General features: G+C 34.0%; 1 protein-coding gene across 2 annotated transcripts in view; it reads right to left on the bottom strand.

Annotated features, from left to right (window-relative positions):
* Nucleotides 1-22,476, bottom strand: part of CSMD3 (CUB and Sushi multiple domains 3) — a 1,174,336-nt gene that overhangs the window by 501,435 nt on the left and 650,425 nt on the right. The window lies entirely within an intron of this gene.

Raw genomic sequence — 22,476 nt, 5'->3', positions numbered from 1 at the left:
GTGCCTCTTCTACTATCAATACTTGTTTCTAGGCCTATGTTCTGGCTACATTAAAGGAGGGGTGTAGCATATTGCTCACTTGTTCTAAGTATATACTGAATGTTAATTTTAGAACAGGCTGTTGAACTTGCAAGAGCTGGCTCCCAGCAGTATCTGGACCAGCTACAGAGCCTTCTCTTTCTCTGGTACCCAAATAAAACTAAGAACAACTTAAAACAACTTCAGGTGTTCCCACTAGGAGATTTTATTTTATTTCTTTGTTTCAAGTTTTTATTTAAATTCTAGTTAGTTAACACAGTGTAAATACTGGTTTCAGGAGTAGAATTTAGTGATTCATCACTTATGTATAACACCCAGTGCACATCACAACAAATGCCCTCCTTAACACCCATCACGCATCTAGACCATCCCCCTGCCTAACTCCCCTCTATCAACCCTCAGTTTGTTCTCTATGGTTAGGAGTCTTTTATGGCTTGTCTCCCTCTCTGTTTTTATATTATTTTATTTTCCTTGCCTATGTTCATCTGTTTGATTTCTTAAATTCCACATATGAATGAAATCCTATGGCATTTGTATTCTCTGACAGACTAATTTAACTTACGTAATTTACTTTAGCTCCTGATAGGAGTATTTTAAAGATTAGATTGTTAGCCAAAGGAATAAATTTGGAATACCCAAATTTCACTTGTGATGCTGTGGGGACAGCATTTCTCTCTTAAGTGGCTTGATATGGGGGCCTTTTAACTAAATTTGTTTTAATTCTACATGGAAGAACAGTCTTCAAAATCAGAAATCTAAGAAAATTCCCCCAAATATAATTGATTGTACCATCTGCTTTTCTTGGGACACAATCAGTTATTAAATGCTGTTATTACAGCATTTCCTTGGCATAATGTTCTGAATTGTACAAATACTACACTGGAATATAAAGAACAGGTTTTTTTGTTTTTTGTTTTTGTTTTTAATTGTGAAAAGATGTCTTGAAACTGCTTACTCTATTTTTTATTTTACATTTTGGAATAACCTTATATTTTGACACCTACCCCCATTTATTTATTTCAACTTTAAAAATGAAGCAAAATTTTGGGATGCCTGAGTGGCTCAGTGGTTGAGCATCTTTGGCTTGGGTCACGATCCTGTGGTCCCAGGATTGAGTTCCACTTTGGGCTCCCTGCATGGAGCCTGCTTCTCCCTCTGTCTCTGTCTCTGCCTCTCTGTCTCTCATAAATAAATAAATTTTTTTTAAATAAAAATGTAGCAATATTTTGGTACATTAACAAAATGGCTAATGCATCACACTCGTCTACGGAAGGTTTTTGATTAGAGTGTCTCAATGATTTATTATTCATTTTTTCTCATCAAGTTTTAGAAAAGATGTTTTAGTTGAAGAGATTATTATAGGAGATGATGTTAACTTCAAATGCACATGATTCTTATGGATATGTATATACGTATGCATGTATGTATCTACCTATTTATCAATCATCTCTCCATCTATCTTATCTCATCTATCTTGTGGATTTGTTTAACTAAGGCAAGTTAGTAATAAACCCTAAATAAGCAATTAAAAGAATTAATCAAAATCTCTGAAAAAAAAATCTCTGTTGGTTTTGATTTTCAGGAAGGAGGACAGAATCAATGAAGCAAACAGCTGTGAGATAAAGGAGGATTTGCCTCATTTATATTAAAGGGTACAAATGTCTCACATCTTTGATGACCCATCTTGGAAGAAGTTTTCTGTACTAGAGAAAGGCCAGTTATATCTTCACTGCAATTAATTATGATGTATCTTATAAAATTTTCTGGTAGGATCAGAACTCAGGTTTTCAACTGATAAAGCCCCAATGGCAAATTCATAAAATTTATATTGCTTGAGTTCATAGAACTACTTACAAATTCTATTTGTTTCCTACTACATGATTAGATCTTTGTTGGACATATTTAAAGATGAACTACTGTAAGACAGTTGCATATGGTGATAGAACATAATATTGTAATAGCATATCCAAGTTTTATTTGATTAATATATAGAATACCTTATTCTATTCAATTTGCAAACTATAAACTGATTTTTTAAAAATCATTATTGTAAAATGTGTTGTCTTACCAATATTTCTTCAATTCACTCTGTTTCTTAGAATGAAATTTTGACTGAAAGAAATCCTAATTTTGAGCAAAATCGTGTCTTGCAATAATCATCATTCTCAGGATAATAGCTATTATTACTTAGTGTGATATGTATCATGCACTTGCTCAAATACTTTAAATGTACTCCTTTCAATAGCACTATGAAATATTAATAACCCCATAGTACAAATAAAGAAACTGAAGGAACATAAGTAAGTTGTGAAGGCTACACTACAGGTAAGTATTAGAATCCAAATCCAAATAAGGCTATCTGATTCCAGGACTGAACACTTAACTACTGAACTCACTGTTTTTCTATAAACACTTTCTTTCTCTTCACCCCCAAGACACTATTCTATCATTAATTTTGTTAAAAAGTTTGAGAAGATGGCAGGGCAACAAATAGCAACCAATATAACATGCAGATTCTAGGTCAAATTTTTCAGAAGTAAGACTTTTTTCTAGCAGAGATAAATGAGTGACTGTATAAATTTTCAGGCCTGTAAGAACAGCTGGGGGTCAGAAGTATGATTGCTCACTCTGCTCTGTAAAGATAGACCAAGATGATTTCAGGCAGACACTTAATTTCAGTTTATCAGGAAAATAGGATACATGTTAGTTTTTGTTTTCTTTTTTTATCCTTAGGTGACATCTAATATTAACAATGTAAAATATTTAGTCCATAACCTCTATTCAAAGGTATTACATAGGGATCCCTGGGTGGCGCAGCGGATTGGCGCCTGCCTTTGGCCCAGGGCGCGATCCTGGAGACCCGGGATCGAATCCCACGTTAGGCTCCCGGTGCATGGAGCCTGCTTCTCTCTCTGCCTATGTTTCTGCCTTTCTCTCTCTTTCTCTCTCTCTCTCTCTCTCTCTCTCTGTGACTATAATAAATAAATTTAAAAAAAAATAAAAAAAACAAAGGTATTACATATAAATGTAGATCATACACTAAAACAAAGGATTTTAAATATTTGCTAACAAAAATGAAGTCCATTAAACTAATAGTGCATATTGCATTTTTTTGGTGCCAAACAAGATATTATACAAATATAATAATTTTTATTATTACATTTCTTCTTGAAATTCAATGAGTTTTAAAAGCAATTCATAATTTAAGGTATTTTTATAGTCTTATTTCCTCCCAAATCTCCAGAATAAATCTCAAACTTTAAGTAGGATAAGCCAGGCCAGTGCTGCCCTTTTAGTGGGAGTGGGAATGGCTCTGTGGACCCCCAAGAGTTCTCATTTCAATGTGTTTTGGTTTGATTTAAAAGTCTTATGAGGCATTTGTTGACAATTCCTGTCTCTGGAAAAATCTCTTCTTTTTAAAACCACAGTACAAGACAATATTCTCATTTGTGATGATGTGATTATTCAAACAAACTTCTCCCCAGAGTTATGCTCTCTGCAAATGGACTTTGCTAGTGCAGAAATATCCATAATGAAAAAAAAAAGTAGTGGACTGATTAAAAGGTCACCCATATCTCTTTTTAAAGAAACAGATGCAATCTCTGTTTCAATTTACTATGGGGCACCTTCAAATTACCTCGTCGATTTTTCTAATTTATTTACTAACATGGAGTTAACTCAAGATTTACTTACCCGTGAGACCATGCCATAGTTTCATTCATTTATCATTAACCATGCTGCTGAATAGAAATGTCCCAATCACTCACAATAAAAGACACTACCAATGGAATTCTTAAACAAATTGATTCTAGTATGGCTTGAAATACACTGCAACGCTATTTGATATTACAAATATGGTATAAAACACATAAGCAAGTATATGTTTCTAAATATATGTAAAATATTTTCATATTATTGGCTAATTTAGTTTTTTTAAATCTCTTTTCTTTTACCACCTGGCTTGGAAATCCCATAACAATCTGGCTTCAAAGCAAACCTCTGAAACCTATGGCAGAGATAAAATCCAGAAATATTTTTCATGATAAATCTTACCTCTTTTTTGCTCACAGAAAAGTAAAAATCAAGACATTGATGTTTGCCAACATTCTGGCTCTTGTAATTCTGTATGCAAGCAACTTAGGAAACGGTTCAACATACTTACGAAAAGGATGTTTTTATTTTCTGTGATCACAAATTTATAGCCATGATATGTAGCATGTACTTTTGACTATATATGTCTATTGGTGAAACATTTTGAGCATGCCTTCATATTTATTTATTTATTATTTGTATACAGCTGTTACTGCATTAATACGTTGTGTACTGTTTGTCTGTGTATATATAGCATGTGGAAGGGATAATAAATGACTTTGGCTCTACCGTATTGTCAATGTAACTCCACTTGACTGCTGCCAACTATCTTAATTCACAGAATGAACTATGTGGAAAATAGCATATTTCTAATTGTTTACCTTTGATATCATCTATTAAGTCTGAAAAGTTATATCAACCTCGACCTTGTGGTTCACCTTCTATCAACAATTAGAGGTAATTTAACACAGCTGCTTTGCATAAGTTACCACCAGATGGCATTCTTGGGTCTTTGATCTTGAACACTTCTATCTGAACCATGAACTACTTTATTAAACAAAGTTCTTGTTATCAAAAATCTATCTGTATCATCTTTTTAATTATGAGGAAAAGGAAGCACATATATCACTGTGCTTAAAGAGATCTGAGTTCTGGTTCTGTTCCTTTTCTCTACTTTGGACAAAATCTTTTACTGCTGAAGGTATTTGCATTATCATACATGAATAAAGAATACTGGACTAGCTGGTTCAATCTAAATACATATTATCAAACAACTGTTCTGCCCATGATACCGTGCAATATATCAGGGACTACAAAGCTAAGTTGTCAATACTTTTAACTGCTTGCAATTAGGAAAAAAAAAATATTCAGTAGAGTTCTTTATCTGATTTTCATTTATTGGCATATTAACTGTTGCTTTCCATGTTCTTTGCAAGTAGTAGACAAAATATAAAGGATCCAATATGGCATACCAAAAAGTTTATGTATGAGTTCTGTATAAGTATGCATAATTTATATATATTATGTATATAATAAATTATATATAACATAATATGGCATACCGAGAAGTTTATGTAATAATATAAATTTGTGTATAGTATAATCCACACAAATTTAACAAAGCTTTTTGTTATTTGATTGATTGGCTTTTGGCTGAGTTGTGTTAATGAAGCATGGAATTACATGATCAAATTTATGCTTTATAAAGATAAATTTGGAATGAGGAAGGCATATACTAAGGATAGAGAGAACAGTAAGATGACTATAGTAAGTAAAGAGAAAGAAATAATAAATGGCTGAAATAAAGCTATAGCCTTATTTCTGAGAGATGGAATCATTTAAACACATAATTGAGAAAAAGGAAGGATGGAAGGTAGAATAGAAGGTGATTTTGAAATACCTACCATCTACTGGTGAGTCATTATCAGAGGAAAAATAAAAGAAAATATGAAAATAAGGATTTAGTGAAATGTAAAGAATTTGATCTGGACATGTTGAGCATAAAGATCTGTGGTACAAACTGATGAAAATATTAACTATTTGATATGATGTTCAAGAAAGAGGTGAGGGATAAGGATTATAGGTAAAAAAATCTATTAAATATGTTTAGCAAAATTAAAAGTAAACTTTTCTTCCCTTTCCATTCCCCCAATATATTTTATTAATACCACAAAGATTATTTGAAATTTAATAGCATGATCATTTTAACTAAAAATAATGTCGTCTATCACAACTCTTCAGATCCAGAAACGAAAATAATATACCCTAAATGCAAAATAAGGATTTTTACTTCTGTTTTTAGTGCAAAGAATCTATGTATACTGTTAATTATTTTGTGTTAAAAGTAATTGGAAATATTTGCTATTATATTCAGTTTCACATTATTTATTGAGCATTGCTTTCTAATGAACAGAAATGTAGTTTTGGGTATAGGAATTAATCCTCCTTCATGTGTGAACTATATTATTTGGAAAGTGTTGCAGTGATATACATTGGGTTCTGAACAGGATTGCGAGGCATAGATGCTTCTCTGATTTTCCCAGTAACACACAAAATTCTTTAGTTTTTTTTTCCTTGCTAGCAGTTCTGTATTTTAGAAAATTCCAATTAAGCCCTTTTCTTCTAATTTATAAGCAGCTGAAAATATTGAATTTCCCTAAAGATTTAAACTTTTTCTCTTCTCAAAATGCATTTATTAGTGGTTCAACATAGTATCTTACTTTTCTACACAATTTTAAAATGAGAACTATTTCCAACAGAAGTAATACAAGTGACATTTCAGCAAGTTATGTGCTGCTGAAATGAACTAAGAAATGGGAATTTTAATGAGAAAGATGTCTTTTAGAAATGCACCCATGGCTTCCTTTGTTATATTTGCTTACTAGGAAAGATTTAAAGGATTTGTTTAATGAATATAGAGAGAACATTCTCATTTATAAGCAAAAAAAAAAAAAAATAGAAAAATCCCTGTTCACAATTTCATATAAAATCAATATACAGTTCTTTGAAGGTTAAATTAAAATATCCTAATTGCAAGAAGACAAAGAACACATTTCAAAGAGTAATTTCCTAGATCAAGAAAAGTTATGTTTTTCCCCAAAATTCATGAGCTTATACTTTGATTAAAAGTAACTGAATCTTAAAAAAAAAAGTATCTATGTCTCTTAAATTATGTCTCTTACCTCCCAACCCTCACTTCTGGCAAACTACAATTTGTTTCTGTTTATATGGGCTTGTTGTTTTGTTTAGATCCCACATATAACAGAGATCCTATGGTATGTGTCTTTCTCTGTGTGACTTATTTCACTTAGCATAATCCCTCAAGGTCCACCCATGTTGTTGCAAATGCCAAGATTTCATTCTTTTTAATGGCTAAATAATATTCCATTGTATGTGTATGTATGCATGTATGGTGTATGTGTATAGTTTGTGTGTACAAAGTGTATATCACAATTTTTTAATCCATTCATCCATCAAGAAACAACTTCCTAAACAACTTACATTGCATTTGTATCTTGGTTATTGTAAATAATGCTTCAATGTACATGAGTGTGGAAATATCTTTTCCATTAATGTTTCTGATTCTTTCAGATAAATATCCAGAAGTGGAATTGCTGGATAATATGATAATTCTACATTTAATTTTTTGAGAAAACTCTATACTGTTTTCCATAGTGGTTGCACCAATTTATATTCCTACCAATAGAATTCCCTTTTCTGCACATCCTCACCAACACTTGTTATTTCTTGTCATTTTGATAACATCCATTCTAACAGGTGTGAAGTAATAGCTAACTGTGGCTTTGATTTGCATTTCCCTAATGATTAATTATGTTAAGCATCTTTTTCTGTACTTGTGGCAACCTGGATGTTGTTTTTGGAAAAATGTCTACTCAGATCTCCTGACCAGTTATTAATTGGATGTTTTCCTTATTAAGCTGTATGAGTTCTTTATATATTTTGGATATTAATCCCTTATTAGCTATATGATGTACAAATATTTTCTTTAATTCAGTAGGTTGCCTTTTCATTTTGTTGATGATTACTTCTGCTGTGCAGAAGCACACTAGTACTAGCCCCATCTGCTCTTACTTCTGAATCTACACTAGAGTATTCTATGCATTTAATATATATAATAGTAGTTGTCTGAGGCATTAAAATAAGTTTGAACATGATACTTTGCTGGATACTGTTGCATAGTGGTGTTTTTTTTTTTTTTTGAGAACATGAATTTTTAATGTATGTAACAATGGCAAAGAAAAGAATAGGAAAATAAAATTAAAAAAATGATTTGTGGAATATAGCCAAATTAATTCTTTTTAATTATTGGGGGGAATCTATACTGCTATACAGTACTGAACATTCTTTTTAAATGTTTTATGTGTTCAAAACAACCAATTTAAATATATTTGATGCTTATATTAGTAACTTTGAAAATTAAAATTCCTGGCACACCTTGGTGGCTCAGTTAGTTGAGTCTGCCTTCAGCTCAGGTCATGCAGGTCATGATCCCAGAATCCTGGGTTTGTACCCTGCCTCAAGTCCTATGCTCAGTGGAGTATCTGCTTCTTTGTCTCCCTCCACCCCCCTGCTCCACCCACTTGTACTCTTTCTCTCTTTCTCCCTCTTAAATAAATAAATATAATCCTTTTAAAAAAAGACAATTCAAATTCTTTTACAAAAGAAGTTAGCAAATAAATTCATCAGAAGAATAGTTCAGACACTGGGCAGCATAAGTGGCTGTGGTTCGATCAAGGGGATAGCAGAGGAAGATTCCAAATAATATGGGAGGGAAAGACATCCTAGAACTCATTTATAAGATTAAGCAAGGAAGAGAGATAGAAAACATCATGACTTGTTCACAAAACAAAATATTGATGTATATAGCAAATGATGGGTAATGGGAGGAATAAAGAAAAGAGGAAGGTAGGGTCACAAGGTCTAATCATGGAGAGCCTTTAATGGATTTTACTCAAAAGACAAATGGTAGCAACTAAATGTAAGATGAAGCAGAAATAACAGGGCAAGATTTATACTTCAGATATTAATTCTGAGCAATTGAGAGGATAGGTTTGAAGAAAATAGAAGAAAACATATGGGAAGATGTTTTAAAAGTCCAGGCAAGAAATGATGATGTCCAGAGACACGGGCTGAAAAAGTATCAAAAAGTGGATAGATCTGAGAAATAGGTAAAGAACATCTTTCAGGATGAATTAATGAAAGAGTGGATGTGGGGATTGAGAAAAAGTAAGGGGTTTAGGATCACACCAAGGTGAATATGATCATTAAGTGGTTGAATGCATGTGACTGAATTTTTAATCAAGTCCCTGACTGAGGGCGCTTTTTCTAAAACAAGAAAGAAATAAGCCACTCCAATCCAATTTGCATAATGTGATGAGAATTCCTGGATCTCCACATAAAGCATTGGGCTTCAGTTTCCTAACCTAATTTCTAATGCATGTGTCCAGTCTGTCCTATTTATTGTTCATTCTTGACTCAGTAGCATTTTCAAAGTGTTTACCACAGTATTACTCAGCCATAAAAAGAATGAAATCTTGCAATCTGAACCAATGTAGATGGAATAGAGAGTATAATGTTAATTGAAATAAGTCAGAGAAGACAAATACCATGTGATTTCATTCATATGCAGAATTTAAGAAACAAAACAAATGAACAAAGGTAGAAAAATGAGACAGACCAAAAATCCTCTCTTAACGATAGAGAACAAATGCTTCCCAGAAGGGAGGTGTGCGGGGGGATGGGTGACCTAGGTGAAGGGGATTAAGAATACACCTATCTTGATGAGCACTGAGTAATATATGGAAGTGTTGGATCACTATATTGCACACGTAAAACTAATATAGCCCTGTATGCTAACTATACTGGAATTAAACAAAAAACAAAAAAATATCATTCTCCAAAGAAAAAACACACACACAACCAAGGGTTTACTATGAGTAAGTAAGTACTATTTGTTGGCTTTTTCTCCATATATTACCTGCTCCCATTTTCTTTCTTCCATTGTTTTTTGTTTTGTTTTGTTTTGTTTAGATTTTATTTATTTATTCATGAGGGACATAGAGAGAAAAGAGAGGCAGAGGCAAAGGCAGAAGGAGAACCAGGGACAGCCGTGGTGGCTCAGCAGTTTAGCGCTTCCTTCAGTCCAGGGCATGATCCTGGAGACCCGGGATCAAGTCCCTCAATGGACTCCCTGCATGGAGCCTGCTTCTCCCTCTGCCTGTCTCTCTCTCTCTCTCTCTCTCTCTCTCTCTCTCTTTCTCTCTCTGTGTCTCTCATGAATAAATAAATAAAATATTTTTAAAAAAGTTGGAGAAACAGGCTCCCTGTAGGGAGCCTGATGTGGGACTTGACCCCAGGACCTCAGGATCATGCCCTGAGCCAAAGGCAGATAGATGCTCAATCACTGAGCCACCCAGATGCCCCTCCGATTTTTTATTTTAATTTTTCTTTGATAAACTTTTTGTTGGCTTACATCGGATCTTTCCTTTGTGTCTGGACCTTAAGACACACCTGTTGTCCTTTATCTCTAATCAGACATATCTGGACATATTTTTCCAGACTTTCATTGAACATTGGGAACTATAGCAAGCTTCATCTAGTGCCAACAGTCAATAACTTCTGGGTAGAAACTAGTAGACTCTAGTATTCTCTACTGTCTATAGAGTGATTTGGATCACTAACTCTTCTTTAAAGTATTTTGGTTCTTTTATGCCTGGGAGCTAGCCCTACCCATACTGCTCTCATTTCCCTTGGTCTTCCCCGTAGAGTTTCCTTTAATGGAAAAATTTCTATACAATCAATGACTGTACTGGAGAAGAGTCCTCATCTCTGTCTATTCTTTACTAGAGGAGAGGATTCAGGAAACAGATTTACTCTGTGAGAAAAAAAAATCATACACATTAAGCAATGTAACACAAAAAATTAACTTATGTGACTTTAGTCCATGTTATTCCACACTGGGAAGATTAATAGCAATTAAATTGTCCAGAAGAAAAGTACTCTGGTAGTTAATACATACACACACACACACACACACACACACACACATATATATATATATATATATATACACACACACGTATAGAAATATTTTGGTCAGAAGTTGTAAAATCAAATGAAACATTTGAAGAGTAAAACAGAGGACTTTCTCTAAGTCCTGGCTCAGAAATCCATTTATCTTTTATGCTTTTCTACGTATTTTTCTTTTTATATCTTCTAGGAACTTGAATTTGGTAAGTTGTATATTTTGATAATGTGATATACTTGTGTATATGTGTGTGTGTATGTATATATATATGAATATATATATATTCATAAAATATCAACAAGTTGCTGCTGTAAAGGTCTCGGCAACTCATATCTGGGAAAATTTACAAATGAGGGCCATGCTGCCAATTTTTAAAAATCAGCATCTTTACTAGTGATGTAACTATCATACAGTAGACGATAAATGGTGAAAGCAAAACCCTGAGAAAGCATTTTTGCTGCTCTCCATCGCCCTGGGGGTGGAAAGGCTGATTTCCTTTGGTAGTAGTCGGCCACTTTACTATGGTCAAGGGACAATTTAATGCAAAAGGACAAGCAGCACCAGAGAGATAGAACTTATGTTCTAACTTGGGAGATCAGTCTTTCTAACAGCACAGCAAACTGCAGTCATTAAGAACTCTGGAATTAGAATTGGGGGGTTTAAATCCCAGCTCAACTACTTACTAGATTTGTGACCTTGGCCAAGATAGTGATCCATTAAAACAACTGCAAAATGTAAATAATGCCCTGCCTCGCAAGCCTTTTGTGAAGACTAAGAGAGGTTAGGATTAACAGACAATTAATTAGGGCCTAGCTCACAGGAATATACAGTAAATGGTAGAATGATCTTTGATAATTTGTTTGCCATACGAAACTTTGGGATTTCTGAAGTAAACCTAAAATAAGGAGAGGAAAATGTGCAGAAAAAAAAAATAGAACAGGGATTATCAGGCTATACATAAATAAGTGGAGATGAAAGTACAAAAACAAATCAGTCTTATAAGAGTTTACAGCAAAAGACAACAATGTCTTAGAAATGGTACTATAATAATTTGACATCCAGCCTCTTGCAGAGGGAGGGTGGTTATTTATGGAGCAGAAATGCTTAAAAGCTGTATGAAACAATAAAAAGTCAGACAGTGAACCAAATGAAACAGAAATATGGTATGAAGATGATACATCAATCTAGTCAGACAAAAAAATGGCCAACAAATCCTTAGAAAAGAATAGACAGGTGGTTAGAGACATGGACACTAAAACTACATATCTCATTGTCCAAATTGTGACTTAGCTATTTACTGGTTGTGTGGTCAGGTACAAGTTACTTAACCTCTCTGTGCCACAGTTTCTTCATCCGTAAAAACGGAATAGTAACAATTCCAACCCCATTAGGAGTGTATGAAGTTTAAATTATGATTAATATAAGTAAATCGCTAGATTCATGCTTATATCTACAAACTGTATTATGCCTATGGTGATTATTATTATTTTTTAAAATGCCCAATTGTATAGATATCTGAATCATTCGCATATAATTACCCACTTAGGCATCCCCTCAAAATTTCAGCAATAATATCACTTTCAATCATTATCATAAATGACCTTTCTGTTTAATGTCCACTGAATGAAGCTATTTATTTGTGAGCCTTTTTCCTCTGCTATATTATTATGTCTTGGGGTTCACAGAGTGAGTCTTTTATATCTCTGAATCCTTATTAAAGTAGTTCCCAAGCATTGCTATGCATTAGAACCCCCTAAGGAAACTTAAGAATGCTAATTTCTGTACCTACTTTATATGAATAAGCTCAGATTATCTGGAGGTGTATTATTAAAGCAGTCCAGGTGACTTTAAGTGCAGTCATTAGTAAGAACCTAGTGTTCTGCAAGGGTATTGACATATACTTTGTTTATTTATGTCCTTCTTTCTCTCAACCAAAACCTAAATGACTTACAGAGATCGATCTATCTGTCATCTATCTATCTGACAGGAGAGTTGGACACCCAGGAAGCATTAATAAATACCTTTGATAAATACATCAGTCAGTATCCTGAGAAGCAACCTGCGGAACACTGAACCCCAGTGGGGAGAGGCTGATGAAACTGACAGAGTGTCGTTCCTCTGGGAAACCAACCACAGGAATCTGCTACCGTTTTCTATAACTTTCCCTTCTCTCTATTACATCAATATTTTTCCCCCTTCCACCACTTGGTGCTACTACAAGTAAAACACATCAATTGTTTGTCACTAATCTGCTATAAAATACCTTCCAGAATGCCAATCAATTATGTCCATATTGTTTAATTCGCCTGACATTTTTTCTTCTTTTTTCAAGATTTTATTTATTCATGAGAGAGAGAGAGAGAGAGAGAGAGAGAGAGAGGCAGAGAGGCAGAGACACAGGCAGAGGGAGAAGCAGGCCCCATGCCGGGAGCCTGACCTGGTACTCGATCCCAGGTCTCCAGGATTGGGCCCTGGGCCAACGGCAGGAGCTAAACCGCTGAGCCACCCAGGGATCCCCCATTTTTTTTCATAGTTAAGACTTTGTCAATGAAAGTAGTAGAGCATTGATTTGCATTCTAGCATCAAGTCGTTATCTCTTGGTGGACTTCTCCAACATGGTTTATGAACTAGTACTTAGAAGTAGCACACTACAAGATTCCTTACATCAGCATGAGGATTTGTTGACTATCTCCTGAATAAAAGCAAAATACTCAAAAACCTCCCTTTGTCCTACAACCCTTTTGCAGGGTTGTCTGTATTTGTTGCCTCTAATTCCTTTTGTACCAACCATGTATAAAATAATTACAATTATGTTTTGTCAAGGTCACTCATTTGGCCAAATCACTAATCAATTGTCAGTCTTCATCTTTTGATTTCTCAGTAGTGTCTGATATTCTAGGTCATCTGTAGCAACTTCTGAACTATTGATTTATATATCCTACTACCTACTCCACTACCTACTTGGGTATCTGTGGGCATCTCAAACCTACTGTGTAAAAAATATTTTTTTTATTTTTGTTTCTGAACTTGCTCTTTCCACAGTTTTACCTCTTTTCACAATTACCACTTGCTTCATTCTCCAATTATCTTTATCCTGAACTCTTGAAATATCTGCTTAACTACTCTCCCTTCTCTGTTTCAATGTTTGCCTTCTCAAAGTGTTTTCTCAACACATAAGCCAAAGCGATCCTTAGAAAATATAAAATACATGATCACTCTTGTGCTCAAAGTCTTGCAATGGCTTCCTAATTCAGAGTATAATTCAGACCCTATTAAGACCCATTTGATCTATCATCACCCCCTCTACTCTTGTCACTCTGTGATCTCCTCTTCCACTATTCTTCCTTCCAGAAACTGCAGACTATAAAAAGCATTTTTCTGCACTCTGAAAATTTTGGTATTAACAACTTTTCAGAGTTTAAAAGGTAACTACACCTCAAATTTCAAAATTACCACTATCAATTAAAAACATGGTGCTATGCAACATGTAGGTGGCTCAGCAGGTGAGCATCTGCCTTTGGCTCAGGTAGTGATCCCAGAGTCCTGAGATTCAGTCCCACATCAGGCTTCTAGCATGGAGCCTGCTTCTCCCTCTGCCTGTGTCTCTGCCTCTCTCTCTCTGTGTGTGTCTCTTAGGAATAAATAAATTTTAAAAAAGCATGGTGCTATATTTTAGATCTTATGAATATTATGAAATATTAGGAAAGATTTGGATATCATATGTATACTTTTTTTTAAGATTTTATTTATTTATTCATGAAAGACAGAGAGAGAGAAAGGGAGGCATAGACACAGGCAGAGGGAGAAGCAGGCTCCATGCAAGGAGCCTGACGTGGGACTCGATCCTGGGAATCCAGGATCATGCCCTGGGCCAAAGGCAGGCACCAAACCGCTGAGTCACCCAGGGATCCCCCTCATATTTATACGTTTTTATTATTCTTTCCACATCTAAAATATTTATGAGACATAATTGTCCAATAATATTTCTGATTAGTTGAATCTCAGAAATTAAAATTGTATTTTATTATTTTTTATCTTATTATTTTTTTAGAAGAGAGAGTATAGGTGTGGGGGCAGAGGGAGAGGGAAGAGAGAGAATCTTAAGAAGGTTCCATGCCCTGATGTGGGCTTGATCTCATGAATGTGAGATCATGACCTGAGCTGAAACCAACTAAATCACCCTGGTACCACACAGAAATGAAAATTTTAAATGAAATTTCACTTAATCAGAGATTTTGGTTTTTTTCTAATGAATTCTCATTTGGCTTTTGCACAGTAAATAAAAGACTTATTTTTTTCTTTACTAGAATCAAAATCATATTTAAAAAATGGTATTTTCTTGCAATTATGGGAAAATCATTTAACAATATAAAATTTTAATGTGCTTATATCTGTATATACACACATAAACACATACATACACAAATACATATACATAAATATTTATATACATATACTTTTTAAAAAAGATTTTATTATTTATTCATGAGACACACACAGAAAAAGAGAGAGAGAGAGAGGCAGAGACATAGGTAGAGGGAGAAGCAGGCTCCATGCAGGAAGCCCGATATGGGATTCAATCCCAGAACTCCAGGATCATGCCCTGAGCCAAAGGCAGATGCTCAACCACTGAGCCACCCAGGTCCTTATATGTATACTTTTGTTTTTTTATTTACATATAACTGGCATTCTCAGACTTCTGTAGTTATCTGACTAAAATGAAAATATGTAACATGATAACCTAGAAATCAACACATAATATTTTAAGCCTATTATTCTCATGTGAAAATGAACTACAATGAATCAAAATTAAATTAGATTTCTACCAGAAGAAAGTTCTACATTAAAGATAAATAGTGAAGTGAAGGAGACAGTTTTATTAATAATAACTTGGCAGAGAAGCACACTTGTAAGTTTTCAAATTATTGCAAATATTGAAATAGAAAGCAATCTGTCTTTCAATTTTCAACATATTTCAGGTGCAAAGAAAGAAAGAAGAAAAACTTGGAGTATATTATTTTTCAGGTTCAATGGGTGTTGCCTTGCTCACTCTTTGTAAAATGTGCTGAAAATATTAATTTAATTTAACCACTTTTAAAATATCCATCATTATTTTGTTACTCAATTTTAATCTTGTTCATTCATCATTTTAAGTATAATATCAGAAGCCAAATTTATTGATGGCATTTAATTTTTAGAAGGAACAGAGTTATTGAGAAAAGACTAGAAATCACAGTTAGGAAACCAAAAATTCAATCATTTCCTACTTGAAAAGCTATTTTGATTATAACTAATTTACTTATATTCTCTTGTGTTGGTTTTGTCATCTGTGAATGAGGGTTTTCAAATTGATGAATTAATTATAAGATCTATTTCAACTCTAAATGTCAAGAATACATGATCATGTCTAGGTAAAACGATGGCTGTCTGATTCTGAAGCTCTCTTATCATGTCCCTTGTAACTATACAAATAATCAAGGATGAAAATAAATGGATGCATGGTCTATGTCTTCAGAATACTACACCCCCCAGTTATCTGTAAATATAGAAAAATAAAAGCCTACCAATTCCACCTACAGGACTGAATACAGAGCATAGGAAAGTGATATAAATTCAGACTGAGAAAAGTGGAGTAGAAGGCATAGAGGACATAAACAAATTACAGGCCAAATCATCCCATAAAGGGAGTCAAATACCAAGTGTCAAAACTAAACATAGAATTTAGTCTTGGTAGTTCACAACAATAAGTAAATGCTGGGGATTTAAAATATCTGGGACTAGAATTAGCAGTCTCAGAAAGCATTAATTTTGAAGCAGATACACATATATACTGATAGGGTAGTATTGTGGGTAATGGGGCAGTGAAGGAAGATAATGAAAAAAAAAAATGAGTAAAAAATGAAGAATCCCAAACAAGGAAAAAAAAAAAAAAAACAAAATATGCCAGCTCTTATCCTCATCAACATAATCCATAAAAAAACACACACCAACCTTAAAGAAGAGGAAAGAGGGCATTTGCAAGTTAAAAACACTATCCACAACATGAATAGAAATAGGAAAAAGTCTATGTATATGAAACTATAGTGATAAATCAGAAAGTATAGTCAACACATTTCTGATGATAAAATTTTTCACATGAAAACACCTTGGAGTTAAATAAAATTGTAATACAACAGCCAAAGTAAATCAAATATACTCCAATAGGCAATAAGGACTATAAAAATCTCCTTCCATCAGAAAAAATGAATAGAATGATAAATGAACATAAAAAGTTATAATGAAACAAAAGTTGCAACTCAGGTAAAGGATAGAATAAAATAATAAAATTATGATAAAAGTGAAGATAAATTATAAGGTGCATAAGCGAGAAAGATACAAATAAAAATTTTACAAAGGATATTAAAGTGGGGCAAAGAAAAATCAAAGAGAATTAATATGAAATAAAGAAGAAGAAAAATAGATCAGAGAAAAAGCAGTTGAAATGGAAGACAGATAAATAACATAAGTTAATCAAAACAATGCAAGAGAATTAGTATTCACATATGTAAATTAAGAAAATTTCCAAAGATGAAAGAAGCTTTACAGAATACAAATTAAATGTACAGAAATCTGTTGCATTTCTATACACCTATAATGAAGCAGCAGAAAGAGAAATTAAGAAAACAGTCCCATTTACTGTTGCACCAAAAATAATAAGAAACCTACAAATAAACCTAACCAAAGAGGTGAAAGACTTGTACTCTGAAATCTATAAAATACTCATGAAATAAATTAAAGATGGCACAAAGAAATAGAAAGATATTCCATGCTCATGTATTGGAAGAACAAATATTGTTAAAATATCTATACTAACCAAAGCAATCTACACAATTATTGCAATCCCCCCAAAACCACCAGCATTTTTCACAGAGAAACCAATTCTAAAATTTGTATGGAACCACAAAAGACCCCTAATAGCTAAAGCAATCCTGGAAAAGAAAAGCAAAGTTTGAAGCATCATAATTCAGGACCTTATTATGAACTGTGGTGATCGAAACAGTATGGTACTGGCACAAAAACAGACACATAGATAAATAGAACAGAAGACCCAGAACTGAACCCACAGCTATATGGTCAATTAATCTTCAACTAGGTAGGAAAGCATATTCTTTTTTTTAAAGATTTATTTATTTATTCATGAGAGACACACAGAGAGAGAGGCAGAGACAAGACAGAGGGAGAAGCAGGCTCCCTGCAGGAGCCAATTTGGGACTCGATCCTGGGACTCCAGGATCACATCCTGAGCCAAAGGCAGATGCTCAACCGGTGAGCCACCCTGGTGTCCCAGGAAAGCATAGTTAATGGAAAAAGACAGTCTCTTCAACAAATAATGATTGGAAAACTGGACAGCAACAAGCAAAAGAATAAAATTGGCCACTTTCCTATGTCATACACAAAAATAAATTCAAAATGGATGAAAGTTCTAAATGTGAGACAGGAAACCATAAAAACCCCTAGAGGAGAACACAAGCAGAAACTTCTTTGACCTCAGCCATAGTAACTTCTTACTAGACATGTCTCCTGAGGCAAGGGAAACAAAAGCAAAAATAATTATCGGGACTTCATCAAAATGAAAAGTTTCTGCACAGCAAAGGAAACAGTCCACAAAACTAGAAGACAACTTACAGAATGGGAGAAGATATTTGTAAACAACATGTCTGATAAAGGGTTAGCATTCAAAATCTATAAAGAACTTATAAAACTCAACACCCAGAAACCAAATACTCCAACTAAAAAATAGGCAGATGACATAAATAGACATTTTTCTAAAGAATACATACGGATGGCTGACACATGAAAAGGTGTCCAACATCGCCATCAGGGAGATACAAATCAAAACTACAATGAGATATCACTTCCCACCTGTCAGACTGGCTAAAATCAACACCTCAAGAAACAACAGGTGTTGGCGAGGATGTGGAGGATGTGGAGAAAGGAGGAGGAGGATGTGGAGAAAGGAGAGCCCTCTTGCACTGTTGGTTAGAATACAAACTGGTGCAGCCACTTTGGAAAATAGCCCAAGTTTCCATCTACTGATGAATTGAGAAAGAAATGTATATATATATAATGGAATATTACTTGGCCATAAAAAAAAACAATGAAATCTTACCATCTGCCGTAACATGGATGGAGCTGGAGAGTATTATGCTAAGTGAAATGAGTCAGTCAGAGAAAGACAAATACCATATGATTTCACATACATGTGAAATTTAAGAAACAAATGAGCAAAGGGAAAAAGAGAGACTCTTAACTATAGGGAACAAACTGATGGTTAGCTGGGGGAGAGGTGTGGGGGGGGATGGGTGAAATAGTTGATGGGGCTTAAAGGGTGCAACTTATAATGATAAGCACTGGGTGTTTTATGGAGGTATTGAGTCACTATTTTGTACACCTGAAATTAATATTACGCTGTATGCTAACTAACTGGAATTTAAATAAAAAACAAAACAAACAAGCAAACAATGATGGAAGCCTCAAATCTAGACTGAAAGAGAGTACTGGGTGTCAGAGAAAGCTGATCTGGTAGAGTCACCTCTGAGACAAATTCTAATGAATCTTTCAATTAAACAAACAAATTAAAATAAAATCCTTCAGGGCTTCCAGGCCAGAAGTTAGAATAATGCACATACACACAGGAATTAGACTTGCATCAGACTTTTCCAAAACAACATGCAAAGCAAGGCAATAATATTTTCAAGAAACTTACAGGAATAAAATGCACTCATAGGATATTATGTCTACATAGCCTGTTTTCTGAGTATAACAGCTATAAAAAAACAGTCTTGAAGATGAAGAACTGTTGTAATATTGTACACAGGTGTCCTTCTAAAGACTCATCAGAGTAAGAGCTTCGTCTGAGAGATGACTGGGAAAATTTTGGCAAATAAGTGACTGTGAGGAAAGCATTTTTTTTTATTTTTTTTTATTTATTTATGATAGTCACAGAGAGAGAGAGAGAGAGGCAGAGACACAGGCAGAGGGAGAAGCAGGCTCCATGCACCGGGAGCCCTATGTGGGATTCGATCCCGGGTCTCCAGGATCGCGCCCTGGGCCAAAGGCAGGCGCCAAACCGCTGCGCCACCCACGGATCCCCGAGGAAAGCATATTTTAATTTTGAAGCTAAGATTAAAATAATGACGGGCCATGAATAGAATAATAATATATCATATTTTCTGACAAAGTGCAGAGAATGCAGCAGCAACCACAATAAAAACAAAAGACTTTAGATTGAACTTCTAGGAAAGCAAAACAGTTTTTCTTGCTACCTTTGCATTTTAGGTGTTGTGAGGCTACACCAATCACCTCCATCTCCCTAGCCTCCATACCTCCTAGTCCTATTACTGTAAACATTCTAAGCACACTTTATTTTCTAATTAAAAGAAAATTGAAGCCATTAGGTATGAAAACTGATGCTTCTTGATTCTTTCCTCCACTCCATACCTTATATTTATTTGCTTTCAAACCCATTCTTACACACTTACTTCTGCTCTCTGACAGCAGGTCTATTCGTGCTCATGACTGCTCTCCATCTGTGCATTTGATTTGATGTCTTACAATTTTCTCAGGGATACTTGGGTTCATTGCTGAGTTTCTAGTTACCTAACAACCACCAAATCTACAAAGATTTCTATTTTGGATGTGTAACACATCTCTGAATGTTGGAGCTTATTCTATAACATACTAACATACATTCTAATCACCACATTTTAACTGAAAATAACTACTTGTTCCTCAAAATCTTCCCTCTACAGTCTCCTATACTATACAAACCGATTCCTGAAATAAAAACAGCTCCGATTTCTTTCTTGAGTTCCAGTTGCATATTAACAGCTTTAATTTGATATCTTACAATGAAATTAGATGCAGAACCCTAAATTAATTTTATTTCCCTATTTTCACAACTTATTTTCCTTCCCTTCCATTTCTTTAATGTCATAGCCATTCACCCACTAATTCAAGTAGAAAGTTAGACGTTATCTTTGGTTATCTCCTCCGCCTCAACTTTGCTCTTACAAAATCTGTTTGGATTCTAGGGAAGGCCAATTTTGTCCTTTAAAAGTCTTCAGATTCTGTTGTCTTCTCAACTGCCATTATGCTGGGTTTGGACTTATCTCTTTTCTGAATAATTAAAATAATTTTTTAATTCACTTTTTCCCTCTGATCCCCACTCTATACAATTGCCAAATATAAGTCATAAAGTATGACTGACACTGGATTATTTTTCTTAGGAAAATAAATCATAAGCATATAGATAGAAACTTCAAATTGGCTAAGATTTAGCTGATGAGAATTTAAATGATTCAAAAAAATAACTTACTTGTTTTCATTTACTTTTGCTATGCTGCTGTCCAAATCCTACAATATAGGCTAGGTCAAATTTCCAAATCTCATTACACAAGGCATATTTTATACGGTGCATTGCGATTTTCCATTTTGTTGGACCAACCTTGATCTCCTATCTGCATATCTAAAGGTGATCAAGATGGGAAAATTGCTTTAAAACACATTGTAAGTAGCAGATTGGAGATAGAGAGAAATTGACCAAAAATCCTATTATATATTCTTGAATGTTACATTTAAATTAATTTTAAAAATTATGCATCAGTCCTAAAGCAATGAATATTATATTGTTTCATTACATTTCCCTCAGAAGTCTTTGTCTGCTAATTCTACAACATGACTGAGAAATATGCCCTTGGGTAAGGATCTTTATTTGATTCACTGGTGTAAAGACTGATGATAAGAGTGTAATTTAATTTATTTCAAATCTCATCCTACTTTTTTATTGACCTTCCAACCTGTATGTAAAAGGACCCTAAACAAACTTTGGCCTTGGATCTGATGATTTAGCACGTGAACAGACTTTGCACATTTTTTGGCAAAGTCAAAAAATTACCCCTTTCATTTCTTCTTTTATGCTCTAGGAATCAGATTGTCAGAAGATTACACATTTTTTTTCTAACCAGAATTAGGAGATACTATACCCTATGATATGACATGCAAATATCAGGATCACACAACATCTTTTAAAATATGTGAAAAAATTCAGAGAACTTTCCCAGGCCTTGTCAGTTTCTTTACATAAGTAGAAGGAAGATGGAATTTCCTTACCCGCATAATTTCATAGCACACAACTATGAACAGAAAAAAAAATATGCCTCAAGAAAACAGATATTGGCTGCCAGTGTAATTTTCTATTTTACACTCCATTTTATAGTGTATATTTTGTTGAATTTGTATAATTGTATGAGTCATTTCATTCTGTTCAGGACATCCATTTAATGTTATCTTAAACTCATATACAGATTGGTACTTAATCAATATTCGTTGTTGATGTTTTTTATGAGCCATAAAAATTGGCAGCACGTATAGACAACATGATTATTTGAAAAAGTATAAAACCAGGTATTTATAAAAAGATCATTTACTCCAAATATCTATTATTTTTCAAAGGAACATAAAAAATACATTTTCTTCTATTTGAGGAACTGCTTTTGAAAATGCCCCAACTTGGTGACCACTAAACTTGGCTTCACAACTGAATTAAAAGAGACATAAAATATTCTATCTCCTTATTGCTACCAGGAATATATTAAGCAGGAAATGATAATACTTTTATTTTGAGTGGTTTTTGCAAGTCAATTTGAGTCAAAGTTTTTCTTCTGAAATAAACTTAATGTAGTCTGAAATGTTGTGAAGGCTACAATCAATATGAATGACAATTCAGAGTACTGGCCAGAATATGCTGTTTACTGAAG

This window comes from Vulpes vulpes, chromosome 13, assembly GCF_048418805.1.
Source record: "Vulpes vulpes isolate BD-2025 chromosome 13, VulVul3, whole genome shotgun sequence".
Lineage (NCBI taxonomy): Eukaryota > Metazoa > Chordata > Mammalia > Carnivora > Canidae > Vulpes > Vulpes vulpes.
Note: the sequence above shows the minus strand (reverse complement) of the source record. Positions and strands in the feature narration are given on the sequence as shown.